Source organism: Berghia stephanieae, chromosome 9, assembly GCF_034508935.2.
Source record: "Berghia stephanieae isolate SIO BIC M18660-M18661 chromosome 9, UCSD_Bste_1.3, whole genome shotgun sequence".
In the NCBI taxonomy this organism is placed as follows: domain Eukaryota; kingdom Metazoa; phylum Mollusca; class Gastropoda; order Nudibranchia; family Aeolidiidae; genus Berghia; species Berghia stephanieae.
The window spans coordinates 38,763,622-38,781,121 of record NC_088368.1 but is presented as its reverse complement, the minus strand read 5'-3'; the positions used below and the strand labels follow the sequence as shown (position 1 = coordinate 38,781,121).

Sequence of the window (17,500 nt, the reverse complement as noted above, 5' to 3'; positions counted from 1 at the left end):
TGAATAAACAAATAGATAGAATATTTAGCAAATAGATAATATACGCATATAAACAAATGTATAAATGAATAAACAAATAGATAGAATATTTAGCAAATAGATAATATACGCATATAAACAAATGTATAAATGAATAAACAAATAGATAGAATATTTAGCAAATAGATAATATACGCATATAAACAAATGTATAAATGAATAAACAAATAGATAGAATATTTAGCAAATAGATAATATACGCACATAAACAAATGTATAAATGAATAAACAAATAGATAGAATATTTAGCAAATAGATAATATACGCATATAAACAAATGTATAAATGAATAAACAAATAGATAGAATATTTAGCAAATAGATAATATACGCATATAACAAATGTATAATGAATAAACAAATAGATAGAAATTTAGCAAATAGATAATATACGCATATAAACAAATGTATAAATGAATAAACAAATAGATAGAATATTTAGCAAATAGACAATATACGCATATAAACAAATGTATAAATGAATAAACAAATAGATAGATGACAATAAAATAATATAAGTCAATAGTCAGACGGTCAGACGTTTTTTGTTTTTTTTTTTTAATTATCAAAGTTGTTTGTTTTTTTTTTTTGTTTTTTTTTTTTATAGAGATGAACGGGGTTCACGAAGACATAGAATCGTTCGGCTATGTGGTCGAGTGGTATGACACTCGCTTTCGGTTCGGAAGGTCCTGAGTTCGAGCCTCGCGCTCGGCGCATAGCTGAGTCCTTGGAAAAGGCTCTATACTCACATTCTCTCACCGTACTCAGGTGTAAAATGAGTACCTGACCGTTAACAGCGTTATCTTTATCCCAAAAATTGTAATATCGCCTAACAGGCGGCATGTCCCGTCTTACATGTTAAATGCTGCTGTTGACCAGGGACCCCTTGTAAAGCGCTATATAGATAGTTTGAAGATGACGTCACTCAGGTCTTTGTTATTGTATTTTGCCAACCGCGTTTATGAGTAATGCTCACTGAACTGTATTAACCTGACTATAAACGGTCATGGATACACACAGTTTTGTGTGTTGGTCCGTTATACTTTCGGATGGCAATGTTATGAGCTTCTTAGCCCAGCGCATACTATCTGTAAAAGCTCATTTTTTAATTTTATTTTTTCGTGGAATGCCTTGGCGATGTCTCAAGAAAGCGCGCTTGGGTGGGGTTCCTGACCTCCCATAGAGGTGTTCCTGACCTCCCATAGAGGTGTTCCTGACCTCCCATAGAGGGGTTCCTGACCTCTCATAGCGAGCAGGGAGGTGCATACTGTGTCTTCTATCCCCTTACATCTGTTTTCCAACTTGCTTTTCCAACTGTCTTTGTTTTGGAATGAGATTACTTGGTTTTGTTCTGGCCCTGGCCGGATACCCTGGCTGGGAGGGAAACAGTCAAATGTATAGTTAGTTTTGGGAGATGATACTTTTTCCCCTTGTAAATCATCTCTCTGTTATGTACTGTATTATGAAAATTTCCTTTTACACATTTATGTACGATTTTTAACAATTGAGTGTGTTCCTCTGTGCTTGTGTCTTGATGAGACATTTAGTGATATCGAACTAAGTACTTTGATAGTTTGCTCTAGGAATCTATATCTGTTCCTTATTTGAACCAATTCCCCTATGTCTTACCTTTTCTTGGGTTCTTTATTTGTAATTCTATAACTAGAACTTTTTACTGTCCCATTTTCTTTCTTTTTACTGGCGTTGATATGACTTTAATGTGTTGCAAGTGCCGTAAATCATTTAAAAACAAATACAAGCAAGGAAAGGCGTAACAATTTGTTTCAATTGGTTTCAATAGTCATGACGTCACTTCCCTCGTAATGACGCATTGTAACTAAGTAACTGGCTCTAAACTATCGGAACAATACCGGACGCCCTTATGAAATATTTCTCCGACGAGCATAAAAGTGTAACCAGAGAAGAAAAACATTATAAATATGATAATGATTTGACTTTTATACATTCTGATTACAAGACATGTGAAAAGTTCTAGCCAGCATGAAGAATAAAAAGTACCAATTTTCTTTGTTTAGAACCACGCTGCTCGCCGTTGCTGGGCGAAGTGACATCAGACTATTGAATCCAACTGATGCTATCCAGTCAAGCCATACAAATACACAATACTATCTGTAACCATCCGGAAGTATAACGGACCAACACACAAAACTATGTGTGAACATGAACTTTTATAGTTAATACAGTTTAGTGAGAATTACTCATAAATGTGGATGGAAAAAAAGAACAATTACAAAGACTTGAGTAATGTCAATTTCATTCAATCAATAGATAGTTCGAAGATGACGTCACTCGGGTCTTTGTTATTGTTTTTTGCCATCCGCGTTTATGAGTAATGCTCACTGAACTGTGTTAACCTGACTAAAAACGTTCATGGATGCACACAGTTTTGTGTGTTGGTCCGTTATACTTCCGGCTGGCAATATTATGAGCTTCTTAGCCAAGCGCATACTATCTATAGACTGACTGTTTTGTTTTACTCATGTTTTGCGTGCTTTGTGAGTTTTACTCACTTGTAAACAAGTCGTCATTACCATCCACCAATCAGAATTGTCAAAAATTCGAATTGCACGTGTGTCGTCCTCGTGATGATTGTTGTGAAATCTGTTCACTATTATTATGGTCACCGGTGTGTGTATCGGGGTCGTTTGAGTGCGTGTCCGGTCATAGCCATTGTTATGTTTTATATGGATAGTATGCGCTTGGCTAAGAAGCTCATAACATTGCCATCCGGAAGTATAACGGACCAACACACAAACTCTGTGTAACCATGAACTTTTATAGTCTGGTTAACACAGTTTAGTAAGAACAACTCACAAACGTGGATGGCAAAAACAATAACAAAGACCTGAGTGACGTCATCTGCATACTATCTATAGTTCAGTGAGCATTACTCATAAACGCGGATGGCAAAAAAAAAAACAATAACAAAGACCTGAGTGACGTCATCTTCGAACTTTCTATAGCCTGATATTGAAATCCAAAAGGACTGGCAGTTTGACGTCATTATTTGTTTTTTGCATCGCCTAGTGAGTTGTCGTTAGTAGTGCTCATGGAAACAAGTTATTTCATTGGTTGAACTATTGAATACAACTCACGATTTGTTTTCTTTTGTGGCAAAAGACTGGCATTTTGACGTCATTTTTTGGTCAGCGTCAGCGTGGCCTTCGTAAAGTTATGGCCTGATACTGACCAAAAAATGACGTCAAAATGCCAGTCATTTGCCACAAAAGAAAACAAATCGTGAGTTGTATTCAATCGTTCAACCAATTGAATCACTTGTTTCCTTGAGATCTACTAACGACAACTCACTAAGCGGTGCAAAAACCAAATAATGACGTCAAACTGCCAGTCCTTTTGGATTTCAGTATCAGGCTATAACATTACGATGGCTACGGTGTCAGGCCATAACTTTATGAAGGCCACGCCACGATCGGGGTCGTTTGAGTGTGTGTCCGGTGCGGGACGAGAGTGTGTAGTTTGTGAGCGAGAGAGAATGAGAATAGACAGTAAGTAAGAGGGAACGAATATAAGGAAATGTTTTGTGATCGAAGGCTTGAGGAAACAAAATGTTTATATTTAATTCAAAGTTGTTCTTTATTGTTCAAAGATGGAGTTTATTGTAATTGGATTCAATTGTCTGATGTCACGTCGCTCATAAACGGCTGCCATCGTGGTTCTAAACAAAGAAAATCGGTTCTTTTTATTCTTCATGCTGTCTAGAACTTTTCATATGTCTTGTGATCAGAATGTGTAAAAGTCAAAAAATGATCAGATTTATAATGGGTTTTTTTTCCCCTCTAGATACGCTTTTATGCTCGTCGGAGAAATATTTCATAAGGGCGTCCGCCATTGTTCCGATAGTTACTAAGTTACCATGCGTCATTACGAGGGAAGTGATGTTACGACTGTTGAAGCGAATTATCTATTCCAGAAGAATTATGTAACTGACCACACCGATGTGCACTTCATTTGCAGATCTGATCATCCAATTCATTATGGGCTCATTGTTGTAATGGAAATCTCAACAACAAATAAACAAAAAAATGACGCAAAATATTGTCCATTACAACAATGTTAGACTCTAGGCCGATAAGTGGATTCGGATGTCAGACCTGCATATAATATGCACTCATCGATTATTTCCCGTCACTGTAGATTCTATACACGTTGTGTGAAAGCTGCCTCTATAAGAAGCTGTTAATTAAAAAAATAATAATAAACAAAAATGAATACTATAATATTACAGCTTTAAAAAAATAAGAAAAAAATACCAAAAAAACACGGAACTTTTCGGGCTCAAAACCCTTCTTCAGCCAACAGATAAGAAAAAATTCAATGAAATCATAATTATATTAATTTTAAAAACAGATTGGTATTTGTTTTCATTGTTTTTGTTTGTTTTGTTTTTTGTTTGTTTTTTTTTTTGTTTTTTGTTTTTTTGCTGTTTTTGTTTTTTTGCATGGTTGGGGGGGGGGGGGGGGTTATTTTTGTTGTTCTTGTTTGCTTGAAGAAGGGTTTTGGTCCCGAAACGTTTCGTGTTTGGTATTTTGTTCTATTTTTGAAGCTGTTATACAAATGATGTGGTGACTTTCTTCATTATTGTGTCATTGAGTTGGGTTTTTTTTTTTAATCAAATTTTTAATAGTTGATCAAATTTGTTGTTATTTATAATATCTAGGATTTCTCGTGGGAGAGTGTTCAATTCCTTGATGGTTTATATATAGGACACAATCAAGGGACATAATTGATGACATACACATTCCTCTTTAAACATGTGATACACACGTATCTATATAGATAGATACAACATTATACATTGTGACTGTGATGTTATATGAATATATGATATAATATAATATAATGTTCGGATACGTGAAGTAACCCCCAAGACTCTGTTACGGATTATACCAGAACGGTTATAAGGTAAGAAATTGGATTATATTATTTTGTCTATTTGTGCTGCTATGTGGAATAGATAGTATGCAATTGACGTCACTCAAGCCCTTGTTATTGTATTTTGCCATCCGCGTTTGTGAGTGATTCTCACTATAGTGTATTAACCAGACTATAAAAGTTCAAGGTTACACATAGTTTTGTGTGTTGGTCCTTTATACTTCCGGATGGCAATGTTATGAGTTCTTAGCCAAGCGCATACTATCTATAGCCTGCCTGAAAAAATAGTTATAGCGCCAAGCATAAACAGCTTTTAAAAGCCAAATTGACAGTTTCCTGCAGGATCTAAAATACAGCACCGATTCCCCATTGGAGATCAATCCAAAGACCAATCAACGGGCCATCGGCCCTCTACGATAAACTCATACTCATACTCATACTATGTCGTTTTGTGGTATGACACTCTCTTTCTGATCTCAAGGTCCTGGGTTCGAGCATCTTTCGGCGCATAGTTGAGTCTCTTTACTCTTTACTCCTTTTCTCTCAACGTACTCGGGTGTAAAACGAGTACCTGGCCGTAATACAGCGTTGTCTCTGTCAGAAAATGTATTATTATCCCCTTACAGGTGTCATGTCTTGTTCGTTATGTTACCTATTGCTGTTGATCAGTGATCCTTTGTAAAGCGCTTTGAGCACGTTTAGTGGGTACTGTGCGATATAAAATATCAACGGAAAGATGAAAATGGAAAAGGCTTCGGATGGGAATTGTACTGACAATGGACGTTTCGGGTACAAACCCTTCGTCAGAAAAACAATAAACAAAGAAACTTGAAAAGCACGTGTTTATTGTTTTGCTGACGACAGAGTTGTACCCGAAACATCCATTGTCTGTACTTTCCGCCAAATCCAACAGACCCAGCTACCCGGCAGGACTCCGTAGTTTCACAACACTTATATTATATTACTAATTAATTTTTTTGTGATTATGGACTTTAACTCAAGCCTAATAAATATTAATTTTTAAGATAAGTTTCATTTTTCTAAGTGGTGTCATTTTTCTAATTTCAACAACAATTTGCTGAGTCGGTTGTCGTTGATGACTCCGGCCGAGGTCATTATTACTTTCTGTGTTTCCCATCAATTTCGACATTGCATGTGATGGCAAACATTGCGTTTCATCGGGTTACATCTAGTATAGAGTTGAAAGGGTGAGGTGTGGGAGTGGGGGGGGGGGGGGTGGGGGGTAGGGGGGGGGAAGATTTGAAGGAGGAATAACTCCCAATAATGAAACAATCCCCTCTTTAGGTGCTGTGAATTTTTGAAAGACATTAAAAACAAAAAATCTAAGGGAAAATTGCGTTTTCAGTAGTACTTTACACCAAATCCAACATACCCAGCTACCCAATCTTTGCTGAGTGGATAAGGGGTGGGGTAGAGTGGGGAGGGGGAGGGGGGGGGGGATCAGAAGATAAATTTTAATATCGAATTCACCCTGGATCGATCTCTGTTTATTTCAGTGTGAAGCGAATACTTCCGTGTCTTTGTACAATCGTTATAAAAGACACAGAGTACGTATCGTATCGTAAACCAGATGAACCAATATTATCTTATAATGATGTTTCAATAATCCTGTTTATTATTGATTTGTTTCCCGATGACGTCGCTGTCTCGGATGTGGGGGGGGGGGGGGGGGGGGGGGGGGTTTGCGGGGTTGAAAGGCCAATTTGGACGTTTTTAATGCCAAATTATTTATCTAAAATTAGTTTATCGAAGCCACTTTTTTGGCATGGGGTAAAAATGGGTTTGGCATTTTGATATCATTTTTGGCATTTTTATTTCCCAAATAACTAAGACTTAATTCTATATTTTTATAGACAATTTGACACCAATTCCAATAAAATGTAGGTAGGCTACATATTTTTACCTTTGAACTTGAAGGGTGAGTTTTTAACAAAAGCAAGAATCAATAAATAATAAAATTCCCTTTATTCATCTCCAAGGGGAAATTTGTCTTTAGGGTTTATTCCAAATGAATACTGTAATAACCCAGGCGTTAGCCGCAGTGTAGCGCCTCAAAGTGAGCAAGGGCGACGTGACTTGCTCAAGGCCACAAAACGAGGTTGGTAGATAAACTCGGTACCTTTTGGGTACGAAGCAATGATCGTACCGCTGAGCCACTCTCAGGCTGCAGAATAAATAAATATAATTTCCTTTTTAATATGCTTTTTTTTTGTGCGGCTATGTGGTCTAGTGGTATGACACTCGCTTTCGGATCGGAAGGTCCTGAGTTCGAGCCTCGCTCGGCGCATAGTTGAGTCCTTGGAGAAGTCTCTTTACTCACTTTCTCTCGCCGTACTCGTGGGTAAAATGAGTATTTGGCCGTTCTTACTGAATGATAACATTATTATTAATAATAATGATAATAATAATAATAATAATAATAATAATAATAATAATAATAATAATAATATAATAATAATAATAATAATAATAATAATAATAATAATAAATAATAATAATAATAATCATCATCATCATCATCACCATCATCATCATCATAGTTTCTGTCAGAAAAAATTGTATTATCGCCTGACAGGCATCATGTCTCGTCTGCATGTTACGTGTTGCTGTTTGTCAAGGACACTTTGTAAAGCGCTTATATCACGTTTAGTGTATATTTCGCTACATAAAAGCTCAATGTTTATTTCGTTTTTTTCTTTTATAGAAAAATATATTGCCTGAAAAAGTTTGGCTTTATTTTTCAGACCATTTGCCATTTATATGTGACTTGTTCTACATCTATTTTTTTTTCTTTTAATTTTGAAAAATATCACAATCTGGCAACCCCGGTGAGGTTGCATTTGTTGGAACGGTGGAAAGGTGGGGGGGGGGGGGGGGGGGGGTTGGGGTAAATAGCGTAATCTGAAAACAAAACGATGTTTCCCATTATCACACAGCGCTAATGATTTGTAATTGGTGTGCAACGAATCAATGGGTTAGGACTGGACTTGTTTAACACGTATGCACACCGCATTGATTGTATCAATAGATATTTATATAAAAATACAAGACGCGTATAAAACGGGCATGGAGTTTGTTTGGTTTTGTTTGTTTTTATTTGTTTAGTTTTTTAAAAAATGGATGCTACATGGTATGTGTTTTGATAAAATACTCACATCAGCCAGCGAGGTATATTATTATTATTATTATTATTATTATTATTATTATTATTATTATTATTAGTAGTAGTAGTAGTAGTAGTAGTAGTAGTAGTAGTAGTAGTAGTAGTAGTAGTATTATTAAATATAATCATTATTATTATATTATTATTATTATTATTATTATTATTATATTATTATTATTAGTATAGTAGTAGTAGTAGTAGTAGTAGTATTATTATTAAATATAATCATTATTATTATTATTATTATTTTTATTATTATTATTATTATTATTATTATTATAGTAGTAGTAGTAGTAGTAGTAGTAGTAGTAGTAGTAGTAGTAGTAGTAGTAGTATTAAATATAATCATTATTATTATTATTATATTATTATTATTATATATTATTATTATTATTATTATTATTATTATTATTTATTATTATAATTGTTATTATTATTATTATTATTATTATTATTATTATTATTATTATTATTATTATTATTATTATTATTATTATTATTACTATTGTTATCATTATTATTATTATTATTATTATTATCATTTAGTAAGAACTACTAAAAAGATTGGATGGCTAAAAACAACAACAACAAAGAGCTGAGTCACGTCAACTTCTTTCCATGTTTTGAACGCTGTCCGTAGGTGTATCAATACACCGTGCGTTTAAGAGCCTGGAAAAAAAAATAGTTCCTTTAGAGACATGAGGTCTGTGGAGACAGAAATTATCTCGGTTTTTATAACATGAAACGGAAAATATAGCCATTTTTTGCTACCATTTGGACAGTATACTATAAGTCTATCGCTAAGTATTTTCCCCCAGTTCCTAATCAGTGCTGGGGGGAGTGAACAGAGAGGTTCATTTACTTTTCCCCCCAGGAACAATCTTGCTCCCTGTGTGTGTGAAACGTCCTATACAAAGAATAGCAAGCAATTGCTATTATCCGTTTCACGCTTTAGAAATGCGATAAACTCTCGTTCAATGAGCCTTTTTGATCCGGACTACTTTTTGTCTAGCACTGTTTCATACACCCCTTTTTTAAAAAAAAAATTGAGTTTTTAAATAGCGCAATATCCACTTAACTCTCTCCTTACCAGCCATTTTCAGGATTTTCCCCAAAAATCTACACCCAACTAACACAAAAATATATTTTTTATCACTCAAACACAATAGCAGTAAAATTCTTGCGATAAATAATTTCTTTAACAAAGCATGCTCTACAACACACGGTTCATTATTTTTAAGTTTTACGATGTACAAGAGCAATTTGAGTAAGACAAATGTTGGTTGTATCGTAATGAATGTGACGATTTCCCTGTGGTTGGTAAGGAGAGGGTTAACTTGCTCCAAAGGCTTTACAAAGGGGTCCCTGGCCAACAGCACCAAATAACATGAAAAATGAGTCAAGACGCGATATCACATTTATTTTTTCGACCGAGACAACGCTGTTAACGGCCATGTACTCATTTTACACCTGAGACTGGAACCCAGGCCTTGCGAACCGAAAGCGAGTGTCATACCACTTGACAACATAGAGGTACCTTTCCAGATTTCTATTACAAGTCAAAGTGATACTAGGCTGCTAGAAGCTGTGGACTGTAAAAAGTCATAAACAAAAATTGAATATAACAGATTCAAAATTGAATAAAACAACGCAACGTTTCGGGTTCAAAACACTTTTTCAGCCAGTAACAAAAAACCCCCAATAAAATCACGAATACATTACAAAACAAAAACAAAAAAACCCAGATATCCTCGATCTGTTTATTGTTTTTTTTTAAATTATTTGTTGTTTGCTGAAGATAAGATTTGAATCCGAAACGTTCTGTGTTTGGTAATTTGGTCTTTTAAAAAAGTTGTTATTTTCATTTTTGTTTATTGCTTTTTACATATTTGTATCCTCCACCAGTGCCTGCTCCCCAATTTGTCACCTTAATATTTTCAAGTCTATCATTCCCTGGTTTTTATAGGTGTATGAAGATGACGTCAATCAGGTCGTTGTTATTGGGTTTTTTGCCATCCGCGTTTATGAGTAATTGTCATTAAACAGTATCAACTCACACAACCCCTATTTATTACATTTTTCTGATACAAATTATAGGCGTATTATCAAATCTAATGTTTTTAGTTTTTGCATGCGAAGTAATGATAGTTGAATAAAACTATCTATGTACATGCTCATTTTTGATACGTTTTTTTTCCAATTTTGAAACGTTGCAAAAATCTCTAGGATTGAGTGAGTTAACCAGACTATAAACGTTCAAGGCTACACATAGTTTTGTGTGTTGGTCCTATATACTTCCGGATGGCAATGTTGTGAGTGTCTTAGCCAAGCGCATACTATCTATACTCCCATCTCCCCAGACATGGTTTATCTCCCTAACCTTCAATTTACAACGGTTTGATTTTTTGCCTAGCCTGGGTTATTGATTTACAGGCAGCCATTATCATCATCATCATCATGCTGATGTTTTTCATGTTTATTTTATATAGCCTCCCCCCCCCCCTCACACCCCCCCCCCCCCACCGCCGCCGACCCTCCACACACAGATGCACACACACACAAGCGTAAACTCATATATACATTGATACGCACACACACTTCAAACCTCCGCCCCGCCCCTTCATACACAGATGTACGCACACACAAACATAAACATGCATACACAAAGATACACACATACACTTCAACAGACCCCCCCCCCCCCCCCCCGTTCCCTCCCCCGGGCCGCTATCCACACACGGACATACACACACACAAACATAAACACACATATACATTGATAAGCACACACATACTTCAATACCCCCCCCCCCCCCCGCTCCGCTCCTCCACATACCGACACACATACAGAGTCATGAACACACATATACATAGATACACACGTATACTTCAACCCCCCCCTGCTCCCACCTCCCCCCTTCCCCCCCCCCCCCTCCCTCTCCCCCCCCCCCCCCCCCCCCCCCCATCCCCCCCCATCCTCCCTCTCCTCCCTCCCCCCCATCCCCCTCTCCTCCCTCTCCCCCCCATCCCCCTCTCCTCCCTCCCCCCCCCCATCCCCTTCTCCTCCCTCTCCCCCCCATCCCCCTCTCCTCCCTCTCCCCCCCCCCATCCCCCCTCCCCCTCCCACTCTCACCCAATTGCTTAGCCTTCCCTTGCATACACACAAACGTCCGCCTGCATTTTCTATTGATTCTACAACAAACCCCATCGACCTCCCCCCCCCCGCCCCCCCACCCCCCTCTCTCTTCCACGAAATCCTGTCCTTCAAATAAATCTCGAATTCCGATGTTAGATCTATTGGAATGTTTTTTATTTACAGATCTATGAGGTAAGATGGCCGATTGATGTATTTAATCATTGTAATATCTTCCGAAAGGTCACGGGTTCGAGCGCAGGCTTCATGCACTTTTATTTATTTCTTTTACTTGGCTAATATCAGTAACCCCCAAATTCGCTCACTTTGGACAACATGGATGATTCCTGTCGACATCAGACATCCTGTTTAATGGATTATCTATATATTCCTTCATGGAATGCCTAGGCGACGGTATCTCACTGTGACAACATGGGTGATACCTGTTGACATCAGACATCTTGTTTGATGGATTATCTATATTCCTTAATGGAATGCCTAGGCGACGGTATCTCACTGTGACAACATGGATGATTCCTGTTGACATCAGACATCTTGTTTGATGGAGTATCTATATTCCTTAATGGAATGCCTAGGCGACGGTATCTCACTGTGACAACATGGGTGATACCTGTTAACATCAGACATCTTGTTTGATGGATTATCTATATTCCTTGATGGAATGCCTAGGCGACGTCATCTCACTGTGACAACATGGGTGATATCTGTTGACATCAGACATCTTGTTTGATGGATTATCTATATTCCTTAATGGAATGCCTAGGCGACGGTATCTCACTGTGACAACATGGATGATTCCTGTTGACATCAGACATCTTGTTTGATGGATTATCTATATTCCTTAATGGAATGCCTAGGCGACGGTATCTCACTGTGACAACATGGGTGATACCTGTTGACATCAGACATCTTGTTTGATGGATTATCTATATATTCCTTAATGGAATGCCTAGGCGAGGATATCTTAGAATTATTGCGCTCAGTAATCAGACCTGCATATAATATGCACGCCCATCTGAATCAACTCTGTTATTCAGAGTTGGGTTTCTTTGCTGCCCCATCAAATTACTACAAATTTCATACAAATTTTATCTTCTTTTTTTCCCTCTTATGCTTCTACGTTTAGTTTCGAATTCTTTCTTTCTTTATTTATAGAAAAAGAAGAAAAAAAAAACAATGATGTTTTATTTACAATGGAAAATGCATGCCTTTTGTTTAGTTTCGAACAATTGCGGGAGACAAATTGTATAAGATGTAGTTTTAAATCATGGGAAATTCGGCATGAAATTATTTCAATGTAATAACTGATTATTATATATTTTATTTGTTATTCCGATGGTTTCAAATCGTCCCTTTCAACGTAGAATGGCGATCTCTTCTAATTAGCGATTCGTTTTCCATTGTTTCGTTGCCTTCCGAGATTCCGTCCATGTTTTGTACGATATGAATTCAAATTGAACGAAACAACAACAACAACATTAATCAATAAATGCCATATTATTATTATGCCATATTCTGAAAAGAAATGTATTTAACAATTTGGCCAGAAAACCCGCCCTTAAAATATCGATCAATTGAGACGAACCCTAATCCTGGCCAAAACTCTCAAACCTGGGACATGAAGGAAGATTTGAAAAGTCCCAGGTTTGAGAGTTGTTGCTAAGATGTGAGTCAATTTAATCGATCGATAGTTGAAGGACGAGTTTTCTGGCCAAAATTTTAGATACGTGGTTTATTTAAAGAGTAGGGCAATAATGTGATCATTCCTTCATCTCATTCGTTCTCATTTTGACTACAAATTAAGTGGATGTTATCTTGAGAGAGGCTTATTTTTATTATTAGTGTTGGCCCTTATACTTCCGGATGGCAATGTTGTGAGCTTCTAACCCAGGCGCATACTATCTTTACACCGACACTGACGAAATTCGTACGTCAAAAGACCAGTCTTAGGCCACAAAAGAAGAAAAAAAAAACTGTGAATTGTATTTAACAGTTCATCCATTTTTTCCCCTTGAGCTCTACTAACGACACCTCATTACCGCTGTGCAAACCTAAAAATGACATCCAACTCTGAGTCCGAGAGGATTTTAGTGTCAGGCTGGAAGTTAACGAGGCCACGATATACCCAACATTTATTTTTCTCATTCATATATATTGAATAAACCACATAATTTGAAGACTTAAAGATAAATATTTATGAGAGTAGACAGCTCGATAGCCACGCCGTTCCGACAGTCGTCATAATGTAAACAATGACAGTGATTGGTGAACATAGAAAACTACACAGGTTTTACTATCGATGGTATGTGTCTAAGTAAAATACCCACTGTTCTAGCGCTTGATCAATAGATAGTATGCGTTTGGCTAAGAAACTCATAACATTGCCATCCGGAAGTTAAAAGGACCAACACACAAAACGTTGTGTAACCATGAACGTTTAAAGTCAGGTTAATACAGTTTAGTAAGAATTACTCATAAACGCGGACGGCAAAAAAAAAACAACAAAGGCTGGAGTGACGTCATCTTCGATCTATCAGATAGAATGCGCTTGGCCAAGGAGTTCACAACATTGCCATCCGGAAGTATAACGGACCAACACACAAACTCTGTGTAACCATGAACTTTTATAGTCTGGTTAATACAGTTTAGTGATAACAACTCACAAACGCGGATGGCAAAAACAATAACAAAGGCCTGAGTGACGTCTTCTTCATACTATCTATAGACACTTAGATAACCACGCCTCTCGGACAATCGTCATAATGTAAACAATGACAGTGATTGGTAAACATAGCAAACTACACAGGTTTTACTATCGACGGTGTGTGTCTTAGTAATATTTAAATACCAACTGTTCTACCTACCGCTATATCGGTAGAATCAACACAGAAAATTATGTGTAAATTTAAACGTAATTAATCTGATCGAGAAAATCGTGTGGTATTTTCTCAACCATTTGGCGGTATAGATGGTGTGCGCTTGGCTAACAAACTCACAACATTGCCATCCGGAAATACCACGGACCATCACACAAAACTATGTTTAATCTTAAACGTTTATAGTCTGGTTAATACCGTTTACTGAGAATTACTCACAGACGTGGATGGCTAAAATAAACAACAAAACAAACAATAACTAAAAACCTAACGAAACACTCCCCCCCCCCCCCCCCCCCCCCCCCCCAAAAAAAAAAAAAGAAAAGAAAAAAAAAGACCTTAAACCGTGTGCGGTTATGTGGTATGACACTCGCTTTCGCATCAGAAAGTCCTGGGTTCGAGCCTCGCTCGTCGCATTGTTGAGTCCCTGGAAAATGGCTCTTTATACTCGCAGTCTCTCACCATACTCAGGTGTAAAATGAGCACCTGGTAGTTAACAGCTTTGTCTCTGTCCTAAAAAAAAATTGTAATGTCGCCTCATAGGCGTCATGTCCCGTCCTATATATTAAGCGTTGCTGTTAGTCAGGAACCCCTTGTAAAGCGGTTTGAGCACGTTTTGTGGTACATGCACTATATAAAAGCTCCTGTTTTATCCTACCTAATTTGACACATTTTGTCTTCCAGACAATTTTCTTCATTTACCTTATCCAATCAAGATACAAGAACGGCCAACTGAGGCACATATCAACATGCATGCTATGCGTGTTTAGGTAAAATACACGCAACATCCGCCAGTCGGATATAACGAAACACGACACGGGACTTTGTGTGACATTGAACGTTTATATTATGATTGATATACTTTGGTGAGAACTGATAATTCGCCCTCTCCTTCCCAGTCACAGGAAAATCCTCACATTCGTTACGATACAACCAACAATTTTATCATTCTGATTTCTTTTGCACATCACAAAATTTAAAGAAAATTTGTTGTTATAGCCATTTAAAAAAAACTTGGCACTGTGTTATAGAGCTCATTTTGCTGAACAATATTGTGTATAGAATGTACATACTTGTTGGTTTTCTGTTTGAGTAAGAAAATGATATTTTTGTAATGGGTGGGCGTGACGTATTTGGGGAAAAACTCTGAAAATGGCTGGTAAGGAGAGGGTTAAAATTGATGTTTTGAAACAAGATTAAAGAAGTGAGTGGCGTTAATTTTGTTCCATCTATAGAATTTTGGGTCACACTGACCTGTACATTCAACATTTTAAAAAGCTAAAATTTACGAGTTCTTTCTTACTCCTAAATTACGTTCGCTTTTGTGTAAATTGTATTTTTAATTAAAATCCATGCATATTTTTATCTAAATTTTCTGGACTGACGATTGTGTTGGTAAATTCCTATTATTTATAAGTAAATACAAGACAATACAAAATGTTGAGTAATACAGTTGGGTTAAAAAGACTCTAAAGATGCACACACAAAACCAGTCCCTAGGGCAATCCGGTTCTCTATTGTATTTCGTATACACAAGACAACTAAAGCACGATAATTTCAAAATATTTGTAGATTGTCGTACGGCGTTTGATTTTGTGATTTTATTTACATTTGAAACTAATTAGGGTTCTTTGTTCTTGGGTATATCGCGGTTTGAGCATCTTGAATATTAAGAAATCATTGATGATTTAATAGATTTTAATCCCTTTATGTGTCTTGTGCATCGAGCAAACGAATAAATTGCAACCAAAAAAATGGCCAAATTAATGACGTTTTTCTTTCTTTCTAATGTTGGATTATAATCTATTTATATCATTTCGTTACATTCTCAAAGTTGATGTCAATAAAAATTAATGAATTAGAAAGTTGCAATTTGTTTTCGAAATGGATAAATAGAAAACACTGTAGCAAAAGTAAACATTATGTTTCTTGTAATTCAATTTCTTATATTATTATAATGTTCATTTTGATAAAAAAGGTTTTAATTAGGGAAATTAATCATGAATTTATTCTCGATTCTTTAATCTCGTAATTGGTGTCGCTTTGTTGCATTTTAAGATTAAACATTTATATTAAGTGATTCGCCTTTTTATCTATCTAAACATCAATCATTCTATCTATCGATCTATCTATCTATCTATCTATTTATCTATCTATCTATCTATCTATCTATCTATCTATCTATCTATCTATCTATCTATCTATCTATCTATCTATCTATCTATCTAGCTATCTATCTATCTATCCATATATCTATCTATCTATCTATCTATCTATCTATCTATTTATCTATCTATCTATCTACCTATCTACCTATATATCTATCTATCTATCTATCTATCTATCTATCTATCTATCTATCCATATATCTATCTATCTATCTATCTATCTATTTATCTATCTATCTATCTATCTATCTATCTATCTATCTATCTATCTATCTATCTATCTGTCTGTCTGTCTGTCTGTCTGTCTGTCTATCTGTCTATCTACCTATCTATCTATCTATCTATCTATCTATCTATCTATCTATCTATCTATCTATCTATCCATATATCTATCTATCTATCTATCTATCCATATATCTATCTATCTATCTATCTATTTATTTATCTATCTATCTATCTATCTATCTATCTATCTATCTATCTATCTATCTATCTATCTATCTATCTATCTATCTATCTATCTACCTATCTATCTATCTATCTATCTATCTATCTATATATCTATCTATCTATCTATCTATCTATCTATCTATCTCTCCAACTATCTATCTACCTATCTATCAATCTATCTTTCTATCTTTATCTGTCTATCTATCTATCCATTTATCTATCTACCTATTTATCTATCTACATATCTACATAGCTACCTTACCTATCTATCTATCTATCTATCTATCTATCTATCTATCTATCTATCTATCTATCTATCTATCTATCTATCTATCTATCTATTGAATCGTGTTTGATACAAATATGTTACGATTAGTGCTCGACATGTAACAATGGAGCTAATTATTAGTGTAATATTTACCACGATGTTGGAGTCAGTCTACATCGATGTTTCAGGCCTTCTCGTCATCGTCATGATTGTGTGTTACATGAGTTTGGTTTGTTGTGTATTATTGTAATATTTACCACGATGTTGGAGTCAGTCTACATCGATGTTTCAGGCCTTCTCGCCATCGACATGATTGTGTGTTACATGAGTTTGGTTTGTTGTGTATTGTTGATGCTTGTTGAAGTGGTTCCCTAGGTTTGTAGTTGATTAGTAGATGTTTTCGTCTATGTAGGCAGCTGTTGTATATCTCATTTTTCTATCTATCTAT

At 36.0% G+C, this 17,500-nt stretch overlaps 1 protein-coding gene across 9 annotated transcripts in view; it reads left to right on the top strand.

Annotated features, from left to right (window-relative positions):
- The window catches only part of LOC144980206 (uncharacterized), a 318,826-nt gene that overhangs the window by 5,236 nt on the left and 296,090 nt on the right, over window positions 1-17,500 (top strand). For all 9 annotated transcript variants that reach the window (XM_078927786.1, XM_078927782.1, XM_078927778.1 and 6 more), the window contains exon 2: window positions 4,738-4,982. The gene's annotated coding sequence lies outside the window, so the exon portion shown is untranslated. The remainder of the gene's footprint in view (window positions 1-4,737; window positions 4,983-17,500) is intronic.